Below are 8,141 nucleotides of genomic sequence, written 5' to 3' on the forward strand. Positions count from 1 at the left end.
AGTCTCTGGCGTATAGCTTCAGCAAAATGTAAGGGAACAAAACTGTCCGGTCTGGAACGGCAATGGGAAATCCCCGGAGGTAGAGAGATAGGCTGGGTCCGAAGAGAGCAAGGAACGCCAAACCGTAGACCACTCACGTAGCTGGAGACTTTAAATAGAGCAGATACGAGGTGATAATAAATCAGTCAGGAATCTACCCGCATCAGACAGGACTTAGACAGGACAGTCATCAAACAAACAGGTACGTAACATCTAGGCAATAATCTGATGAAGAACCAGAGAAAGGAAGGACAAGAAATAGAGAAACCAATCAGAGAAAGTGGGCAACAGATGAGAACGATAGAGGTAATGAACAAGAATGTGAGTACGTAAGGAGTGAGGTAATGAGAGACAGCTGAGAACGATTGAGAAAATGAATGCAAATGTGTGTGCGTAAAAGAATGTAATAATGAGTGTGACCAGAAGAGGGAGAAAAGAGAAAGGAGAAAAAAGGAAAGAGCCGGGATCATGACAGTACCCTCTCCTCAAGAAGCGCCTCCTGGCGCAACAGAGGAGGACTGGCGGGAGCAGTAGAAGTCCTCGATCAGCGAGCGGTCCAGGACGTCCCGGGACGGAATCCAACTCCTCTCCTCCGGACCGTAACCCTCCCAATCGACCAGAAATTGATGACCACGACTCCGAGGGCGAACATCGAGAAGTTTACGAACCCTATAGGTGGGAGCGCCCTCAACACGAACCGGAGAAGAAAGCGAACGAGGAGGAATACGAGTAACGGGCTTTATACATGACACGTGAAAGACAGGGTGAATGCGTCGGAGATTGGCAGATAATTTGAGTCTGACTGAGACAGGACTGAGGATCTTAAGGACCCGAAATGGTCCAATAAATTTAGGTGCCAGCTTACGCGAAGCGGATTGAAGCGGTAGGTTAAGGGTGGACAACCAAACCCTCTGCCCAACAGAATACAGAGGACTCTTAACTCGACGCCTATTAGCGGCCCGCCGTGTACGAGAACGAGACTTGCAAAGGGAGGATCTGACCGCTCTCCAAGTACGCTTAGCACGTCGAATAAAGACCTCGACGGACGGCATCCTAGTGTCCGTCTCTTGTGAGGTAAAAAGCGGAGGTTGGTAACCAAGGCAACACTGAAAAGGTGATAAACCCGTCGCAGAAGACGGAGCGGAATTATGCGCGTACTCTGCCCAGGGAAGCTGTTCTGACCAGGAAGCCGGATTGCGAAAAGCTAGACTACGGAGGATGCGCCCGACTATCTGATTGGCTCGTTCGGCCTGGCCATTGGTTTGAGGATGAAAACCGGAGGAGAGACTAGCCGAAGCCCCAATTAGACGACAAAACTCCTTCCAAAACAAAGAAGAGAATTGGGGACCTCTATCGGACACGATGTCGGAGGGAAGACCATGTATCTTAAAAATCTTGTCGACGACTATCTGTGCGGTCTCTCTAGCGGACGGAAGCTTTGGTAAGGGGACAAAGTGAGCAGCCTTGGAAAAACGGTCCACGACAGTGAGTATCACGGTGTTCCCCTCAGAGGCAGGAAGACCCGTGATAAAATCCATGGCGATGTGCGACCACGGGCGAGACGATAACGGGAGAGGACGCAGTATTCCCGCCGGGGGCGCATTACCAGACTTAGTCTGAGCGCAGACAGCACACGAAGCGACGTAACGCCGTATGTCGCGCTCACGAGAGGGCCACCAGAACTTCTGGCGGATGGCAGCGACGGTGCCCCTAACACCAGGATGAGCGAATAATTTGGAAGAGTGACCCCATTGAAGAACAGCGAGACGAGTAGATGGAGGAACGTACAGAAGACCTCTAGGGCAGAGACGAGGAGAAATGGCATGAGCCAAAGATCGCTTGACCAAACGTTCTATTTCCCCAGACAGCTGCGCCCACCACCATACCCTGAGGAAGAATCTCCTCGTTAGAAGGAACAACCTCTGGAGAATCGAACTGTCGCGAGAGAGCATCTGGCTTAAGGTTCTTAGAGCCAGGACGGTAGGAGATGGAAAAGTCAAAACGTGTAAAGAAAAGTGCCCACCGAGCCTGACGGGCATTGAGTCTCTTAGCAGAATGAATGTACTCTAAATTTCTATGATCAGTCCAGACAATGAACGGAATCGAAGCACCCTCAAGCCAGTGACGCCACTCACCGAGAGCTAGACGGATTGCCAATAATTCGCGGTTACCAACAACATAATTGCGTTCGGCGGGAGAGAGGCGATGTGAAAAGTAAGCGCAAGGGTGAACCTTCTCGTCAGAGGATGAGCGCTGGGAAAGGACGGCTCCCACGCCCACCTCTGACGCATCGACCTCAACTATGAATTGTCTGGAGACGTCTGGAGTTCTTAAAATAGGCGCAGTCGAAAAAAGGGATTTGAGGCGATCGAAAGCAACCTGAGCCACATCAGTCCAGGAGAAACGGACCCTGACGGATGTGAGCGCCGAGAGAGGAGCGGTGATCTGACTAAAATTACGGATAAACCGACGGTAAAAATTTGCAAAACCCAAAAAACGTTGGAGGGCGACACGCGAGTCGGGTACCGGCCAATCGGTGACAGCACGAACCTTGGAAGGGTCCATGCTAACCCCCTCCGAGGAAATCACAGAACCGAGAAAAGAAATAGACTGAGCGTGGAATGTACACTTCTCTGCTTTAACAAACAATCGATTCTCTAGGAGACGTTGAAGAACTTGACGAACATGCTGAGTATATACTTGGAGAGAGGGAGAGAAAATCAAAATATCGTCGAGATAAACGAAAACAAAAATGTTCAGCATGTCTCTAAGAACGTCGTTAATTAACGCTTGGAACACGGCAGGGGCGTTGACCAACCCGAACGGAAAAACGCGATATTCGAAATGCCCTAAAGGAGTATTAAACGCAGTTTTCCATTCGTCCCCCTCCCTAATGCGTACAAGGTGGTAAGCATTGCGGAGATCTAACTTAGAAAAAATCTTGGCCCCCTGCAGGATCTCGAAAGCAGATGACATCAGCGGCAAGGGATAGCGATTCTTGACCGTGATGTCATTCAACCCTCGATAATCAATGCAGGGACGCAATGAACCATCCTTCTTTTTAACAAAGAAAAAACCCGCACCGGCAGGGGAGGAGGAAGGTGCAATGGTACCGGCGTTAAGCGAGTCCGATAAATATCTCTCAAGTGCTTCGCGCTCGGGAGCGGACAGAGAATAAAGTCTCCCACGAGGGGGAGTGGTACCCGGAAGAAGGTCGATACTACAGTCATAAGGTCGATGCGGAGGAAGAGAAGTAGCCCTGGAACGACTGAAAACCGCCCGAAGATCATGGTACTCCTCCGGGACCCCAGACAAATCACCCGGCTCCTCCTGGAAAACAGAAATAGAAGAGACAGGAGAAACAGCAGACGACAAACAGTTAACATGACAAGACAAATTCCAAGAAAGAATGGAATCTCTGGACCAGTCAATCTGAGGGTTATGCTTTACTAACCAGGGATGTCCTAAAACAACAGGGTAATAAGGGGAATGGAAAACAAGAAAAGAAATTGTCTCTTGATGATTGCCTGATATGGTGAGACTCACCGGAACTGTGGCAAAGCGCACTCTAGAGAGGATACTACTATCAAGAGCGTGTACAGGGGTGGAGTCTTTGAGTTCAATGAGGGGAACCCCCTGTTCACGAGTCCAAGTCTCATCAACAAAACTTCCCTCGGCTCCCGAATCGATCAATGCCGGGCAGGAAACGGAACCTCCCGTCCAGCGGATGAGAGCGGAGAAAGTAGTGCGTGTGCGTGGCGGAGGGTCTAAAGTTGAAGCGCTCACCAGTAACCCTCTCTCTACGGGTGAGCTCTGGCTTTTACCGGGCAGGCGGCGACTCGATGAGATGCAGACCCACAGTACATACATAAGCGTCCCAAGATGCAGCGCTGGCGCTCAGCAGCGGAGATTCGCAGACCACCCAGGTGCATTGGCTCGGAGTTATCAGCCGAAGGAGATGGTGGAGATGAGAGCATCGGAGAGGAAAAAAGCGATCCATCCAGAGTGCGACTGCGGCGACGAATCTCGAAACGCTTCTCAATGCGAATGGCTGAGTCAATAAGAAGATCCAGTCGAGTCGGTGGCTCACGAGCAAGGATCTCGTCCCTAATGTCGCCATTAAGCCCCTCGAGAAAACGAGCAACCAGAGCTGACTCGTTCCAGTCACAGGAGGCGGATAAGGTACGGAATTCAATTGAGAAATCGGCTGCTGAACCTCTCCCCTGGCGAAGCGTAGACAGGAGCCGGGAAGCCTCTGCTCCGAACGCGGAGCGGTCAAAGACCCGCAACATCTCTTCCTTGAAGCTGAAATAACGGCTGAGACAGTCGGCCTCAGAATTCCATACCGCTGTTCCCCACTCCCGGGCGCGGCCAGTCAGCAGTGAGATGACAAAGGCGATGCGAGAGCCCTCGGACGCGTACGTGGAAGGCTGCAGAGAAAAGACCACCTCACATTGGGTCAAAAACGATCGACACTCCTTTGGCTCACCGGAATAACACGGCGGGTTGTTGACTCTGGGTTCTGGAACACCCTGACCACTGGAAGATAAAGACTCAACACGGAGAAGGTGAAGCTGCTGCGCCATCTCAGTCATGCGAGCAGAGAAGGAATCCATGGCCTCACGAGCTGCAGCCAGCTCCTCCTCATGACGGCCCAGTAAAGCTCCCTGAAGTTCGAGTGCGGAGTGAAGAGGACTCTCCTTCGCTGGGTCCATTCTTGATCAGATTATTCTGTCACGTACAGGAGATGAGGACCCAAAAGCAGAAGGTGATTTAAACAAAGTTTTAATTCAGTTCAGGGCAAAATAACTCAGGAGGCCACAAGGCATATAAATTCAACAGAAAGTCTCTGGCGTATAGCTTCAGCAAAACGTAAGGGAACAAAACTGTCCGGTCTGGAACGGCAATGGGAAATCCCCGGAGGTAGAGAGATAGGCTGGGTCCGAAGAGAGCAAGGAACGCCAAACCGTAGACCACTCACGTAGCTGGAGACTTTAAATAGAGCAGATACGAGGTGATAATAAATCAGTCAGGAATCTACTCGCATCAGACAGGACTTAGACAGGATTTAGACAGGACAGTCATCAAACAAACAGGTACGTAACATCTAGGCAATAATCTGATGAAGAACCAGAGAAAGGAAGGACAAGAAATAGAGAAACCAATCAGAGAAAGTGGGCAACAGATGAGAACGATAGAGGTAATGAACAAGAATGTGAGTACGTAAGGAGTGAGGTAATGAGAGACAGCTGAGAACGATTGAGAAAATGAATGCAAATGTGTGCGCGTAAAAGAATGTAATAATGAGTGTGACCAGAAGAGGGAGAAAAGAGAAAGGAGAAAAAAGGAAAGAGCCGGGATCATGACAGCAGCTCTGGAGTGTTAATAAAGGCCTTCTGAAGCGAATCGACGCGTTTGTGTAAGAAAAATATTAATATTTAAAACTTTATCAAGTAAACTTTCGAACGATCGCCTTCCATGGAAAAGTGGACCTGGTCTCGTTAGTCTTTCGATTGGCTGGGGAACTTTCAACAATTTTTCCATAAATTGAACAGGGAAAGCGGTCGGTCGAAAGTTTAGTTGATAAAGTTTTAAATATGTATATTTTTCTTACACAAACGCATTGATTCGCTTCAGAAGGCCTTTATGAACACCCCAGAGCTGCGTGGAGCATGTTATTTGATGGACAGATGCACTTTTTATGGACTTCAAAAACAGAGCAACTATGAATCCAATTCTAATGCTTGGATTAGCCTAGACTTTTGTAATCTAGGGGAGCGCGGGGCACAACCTAATGCGCATGTTTTAACCCTTTCCACACATGCCAGAATGACGAAACTTAGTGTATTTACTAGTTGCCATATCAACATTATTTAGAGAAAAAATTCAAGATTCAAGATTCAAGAGTTTTATTTGTCACATACACAGTTATATACACAATATACAACTGGCAGTGAAATGTAAACAGGTCCGCTCCATGGACAGTGCAAATAACAGTTACAAGAAATTAAATAGAAATAGAATAAAGTTAGAATAAAAAGTATTAACATAAGTAGAATTATAAATAAATCAAGTAAAAGATAAAAATAGGAAATAAGATAAAAATAAAAATATAAAAATATGTGGATGATAAGTGAGATAAACTGTAGACTTAAAAATAAGTGGTTAACATAAAATATATAATATGTATATATAAAGAAGTATAATGTGCAAGGTTTATTACAGGTTGTTACGCAGTAACAATAGGGACGTAAAGTAAAGTGCAGTGCAATTGCAGTATGTGGATGTTAATGTTGAAAGACCGTATGTTTATGCGTGTGCGGGGGTGAAGTGAGTCACGTGACTGAGTTCAGGAGTCTGATGGCCTGGGGGAAGAAACTCCTCCTGAGTCTTTCAGTCTTTGCCATCAGGCTACGGAAGCGCTTACCAGATGGCAGCAGGGTGAAGTGAGAGTTTGCAGGGTGATTAATGTCTCTGATGATTTTAGTAGCTCTACCTCTGCAGCGTTTGGTGAAGATGTCCTGCAGAGACGGGAGAGCTGAGCCTGAGATGCGCTCGGATAAGCGCACCACTCTTTGCAGGGCTTTGCAGTCGTGACTGGTGCTGTTCCCGTACCACGCTGTGATGCACTGAGTCAGGACACTTTCTATCGCCCCTCGATAGAAAGTTTTCAGGATGGCTGGTGAAACCCTGAATTTCCTCAGCTGGCGCAGGTGGTACAGTCTTTGCCTGGCTTTTTTCACCTGTGTCTGGATGTGTGTAGTCCAGGTCAGATCCTCGGAGATGTTCACACCCAGGTATTTGAAGCTGCTCACTCTCTCTACCGGTGTCCCGCTGATCATGAGAGGGGAGTATGACCGATGCTGTCTCTTCCTGAAGTCCACAATCAGTTCTTTGGTCTTGTTAACATTCAGAGAGAGACAGTTGTCCTGGCACCATGATGTCAGTTGCTCCACTTCGTCCAAGTATGCCGTCTCATTGTTGTTGGAGATGAGACCCAGGACAACAGTATCATCAGCAAACTTGATGATCGAGGTGGAGCTGTGTGTGGACAAACAGTCATGGGTGTAGAGAGAGTAGAGCAGGGGACTCAGCACACAGCCCTGTGGAGCTCCAACACTCAGGGTGATGGAGGTGGAGGTGAACTGGCCTACTCTCACCGCCTGGGGTCTGCCAGTGAGGAAATCTTCAATCCAGAGGCAGAGAGAAGAATTCAGGCCTAGATCCAGGAGTTTGTGTGTTAGCTTAATGGGAACTATGGTGTTAAAGGCTGAGCTATAGTCAATAAATAGCACCAAAATTAAAAAAATCTCTGGAAGATATCACTGAACATATATTTAACCATAGCAAAAGTAAATTTCTTACTTAAGTTTAGTTTTCATCTCTGTTTTGTGTTTATTTAAAATAAGACAAATCCGATATTATTTTAATCTTATATCTGTTATTTAACAGTTGATATAGTTCTTTAATGTTGATCAAACCAGCAGAAGACACGAGCCACGGTTTAAATCCCAGTTGTGCAGGTGGGGTGCGTTGTAACACTGCGTTACAATGAGCCCCTAAAATATGCCATTATATTCTATACTTTTATGAATTCCTTTGAGAAACCATGAGAAAAGGGTGAATAATGACTGAGAGTTAATGTTCAGAAATTATTCATTATTATTATGTTTTGAACTATGCTGTATAGCTGTATTTAGCGATGTGTTTTTTAGTCAAACTCAAAAATGATTATATTTTGAATGATTAAAAAATGCCATTATTATATTTTAAAAAGTTAATAATTGTATTTTGTTGACAAAATATTTTAGTTTGTCTTGTATATTTTTTTGATTATATCAGGTAACATTTTAAGCTGTCATTTGGTCATGTTACAATGTGCCCCACCACATGTTACAATGTACCCCACCTACGGGGCATGTTGTCACATTTCACTTCAGGGTAAATCAAGAAAAAAGTATACACTGTATTAATGAAACAAAACCACATAATTGTACTAGACATGTGTGCAATTAATGTGGGAAACAATAAATACTCTGAACCCCAAGTGAATTTACACAAACTGAGAAAGTCAAAAAGCGTTAGGTTGTGTCCCGCTCTCC

This window comes from Gobio gobio, assembly GCF_949357685.1.
Source record: "Gobio gobio genome assembly, chromosome: 9".
NCBI lineage: Eukaryota > Metazoa > Chordata > Actinopteri > Cypriniformes > Gobionidae > Gobio > Gobio gobio.